Source organism: Odontomachus brunneus, unplaced genomic scaffold (genome assembly GCF_010583005.1).
Source record: "Odontomachus brunneus isolate Ranch 3 - 2012 unplaced genomic scaffold, Obru_v1 Obru_scaffold_139, whole genome shotgun sequence".
In the NCBI taxonomy this organism is placed as follows: domain Eukaryota; kingdom Metazoa; phylum Arthropoda; class Insecta; order Hymenoptera; family Formicidae; genus Odontomachus; species Odontomachus brunneus.
This window is the reverse complement of record NW_022639589.1, coordinates 88,091-91,868: the sequence shown is the minus strand read 5'-3', so window position 1 is coordinate 91,868 and position 3,778 is coordinate 88,091.

Genomic DNA, 3,778 nt, shown 5'->3' with positions numbered 1-3,778 from the left:
TGATAATTACTTATTATCCAGTATTTTTAATACTGAAAATAAGTAATTATCAATGATTCTTAGTATGATATTTCTATAAGGGTAGGCGTCTATCTCTTTTTAAAAGCGAAAAGTATGAAACATGCAAGCAGCACAAACAACCCTTTTTTCATACATTTGTTAGGGAAAGAATCGATTAAGAATCGGGCATCTCTAATGTGTGCCTGTATATGGTTTGTGTATTGTTGAACTTGACAAATTTCTTATTACAACACTTTCATCAGTTGTATATGATTTTCTTTTTTTTCAGGAGAGATAATATTACGCTATAGTATTTTTACAGAATGTGAATTTGACAGTGCAATAGCGGAATGGTTACTTTGCAAGTCAAAGAAACAAGAGAGAAAATCAAGCCAAAGATGATTAAAATATAATGCACAATTCATTAAATTAAGATCACATTATGAGCTGTGATAATACATTATAAGATGTGATAATACCCAAAGATTTTTGTAATTATTACGGCGTTAGAAAATGAATAATGGAAACAATTTTTTTCTTTTTATTACGATTTTTATACAATTTCTTTTTTTCATTACGATTTTAATTATGTGTGAAGCATATATAAATACAGTATATTGAAATAATTACATTTATAATACACGATGTTGTAAAAGGTTTATTTTTCTTTTTGTAATTCATGGAGTAACAAATGTAATGTAACAATACAATAAAACTTTCAGTTTTTCGTGCTTTATTTAGCATGACATACTGTTTGCGGCAAATTTTGTTTAAAAAAATATAAATATATTGTTAATGTGATGAGAGAAATAGTACATAAATTAAATATGATTATATATAAAGTTGTTATTATTTATTAAATCAGAGACTTCTTATTTGTAGATATTACGTTTTCTACACAACATGCATGTTTCAAAAACTTTTTGCAAACGTTCAAAGACACACACTGGACGTTTTTAATCTATTTAACATCTTTTGAGTGTCTTTAAGACTTTTTATTGAAATATATTGTATGAAAAACGTAATACCTATAAATATGAAGTCTTTGATTCAATTGCTTCCTACAATTAATATAACTATTTCATAACAAATGAAATAATAGTTATATAACAATTCGATAATTTATATTCCAGTTATATAACTTGCCAATAATTTACATAACTGCTATGTTATCATTCAATAATCAAAGTAACAGTTATGCAACATTTTTGTAACAAATTATATTTCTGTTATATAGTTGCAATTTCGTATGAGTGGGAAATTATAACTAACATCTACGTTACTTGCAACTTACATGTTACATTACATGTTACATTCCGTTACCTCACAGTTATGTAACAGTTATATATTTGTGTTTGCTGGGAAGATTTTCAGAATATTTCTGCAACAGTTACATTTTTGAGAACAATAGATCACTTATTTGATATATTAAATTCTAGAAATCTTTTTGGAAAAGGTTTCAAGACACCTATTTTTCCGAAAAATTTTGAATATTTAAGACAAGTAGTTAATAATTCAACATAGTATTTATTTTCTTTAAAAATGGTTGATGATTAACCATTACATCGCACTGCAAGAAAAACTTATCAAGAAGAAATTTTAAAACCTATTTGAAAACGTCATCAGCTGACAAAACAAATTTTATTTTTAAGAGAATAACAATTATAGCAAAACAGTTTATTTAAATAATATAAAATTATTTATTTTTAAATAATATAATCCCATATTAAAGAACCGTATTTTATTTTGTATTTCATTTTTTATTTTGGTTGTAATATTTTATTTTTACGTCTAATACAATTCAAATATATAAAAATAAAATACAAATATAAAATGCGTGTATATTTTGTATTTTTGTTTTGTAATACAGTTTTTTATTTTTATGTGTAATACAATTAAAATAATATGAGAAGAAAATGCAAAAATGTATGTATATTTTTTAATCTATAAAATTATAAATGAAATGTATATGTGTAATTTATTACGATAGTCGTGACATGCATCATCAAAGCGGGAGCGGTGCACTTGGACACGGTGCATTTGGACACAGCCAATCACAGCACCGTGTGATTAGAGACATTTGTAGGGTCCTTTAGAACAGCGACTTGTGATTGGACTGTGTCCAATTGCCCCGTGTCCAACTGATATACACCATCAAAGCACATGCGCAGAAAAGAACACCGTATGTACTATTTTGTATATAAAAAACGGGTACGTCTTATACATAAGGAGTTAGCAGTCTAGTAATATATAGAAGTTTGTGGTTCAGATTTTTCATCCGGTTGCACTCTATTACTAGAAATACTATATGTTACATATACTATAGAACTTCTAGTGGTGTATATCAGTTGGACACGGGGCAATTGAACACAGTCCAATCACAAGTCGCTGTTCCAAGGGACCTTACAAATGTCTCTAATCACACAGTGCTGTGATTGGCTGTGTCCAAATGCACCGTGTCCAAGTGCACTGCTCCCCTTTGCGAGTCCTATGCCGTGGCATCTTCTCACGAGAGCTGACAAATCGAAAGCAGCATGATTGACGGCTAATCATCATGGTCTGCATTGGAAGGGTGGAATCGTCCCGTACAACAAAGCGAAACGTTTGATCACGGACGCTGTGATCAGCGAAACCAGCGAAGAATCCAAACTCGTCTATGTCAAGGTATACGAGAAGCGAGAGTGGTTGACGAATCTCCTCGATGATGATGTGAGGGACAAGGTGATCGTTGAGACTCTGGATGCGGATTACGAGGATATGGCGTCATTGGACAAGCTGGATGCAACCAACATTTTACGATGTAATAATCATACAAAACACTGTGCGTTATAAAATGTATTGAAAATATTTAATTGGTGGTGGTGTCAGTGACAGAAAGAATTGTTTAACCTTTGATATGTATAATAAATTTTTATTATAATGCTACCGTTTTTACTGTTTTTTTTACCATTCTTTACCGTTTTTTACTGTTTCTAAACCGTTTTTTACCGTTGTTTTAACGTTTCTTAACCGTTTTTAAACCGTTTATTACCGTTTCTAAACCGTTTTTTACCGCTTTTTAACATTTCTTAACCGTTCTTTACCGTTTATAAACCGTTTTTTACTGTTTCATTACAGTTTCTAAACCGTTTTTTACCGTTCTTTACCGTTTCTAAACCGTTTTTTACCATTCTTTACCGTTTCATTACTGTTTCTAAACCGTTTTTTTTAACCGTTCTTCACCATTTCTAAACCGTTTTTACGTACTTTACCGTTTCATTACCGTTTTTACCGTTTCTAAACCGTTTTTTTTTTTACCGTTTTTACCGTTTCATTACCGTTTTTTTACCGTTCTTTACCGTTTCTTTACCGTTCTTTACCGTTCCTAAACCGTTTTTTAACCGTTCTTTACCGTTTCTTACCGTTTTTGACCGTTTCATTACCGTTTCTTTACCGTTCATTCCCGTTATTTACCGTTTCTTTACCGTTTCTTTACCGTTTCATTACCGTTTCTTTACCGTTTCTTTACCGTTAATTCCCGTTATTTACCGTTTCTTTACCGTTCATCAAATTGTTTAACTTTTATCATTGCTGCAGTTTCCCGAATCGTTAGCGCAATGTGACATCATCTCTGAGGACCGCACAGCTGCATTATGCTAGCTGTATTTTTTTCGTTGAGTGAGCTCTGATTTCATGGCACACAGTTGCAAACAACTCTCAGTCTTGAACAGACATCTCACGTGTCGAAACGTAAAGTGACAAGCGTTATGGTTACAAATATCGTGGTTATAATTTATAA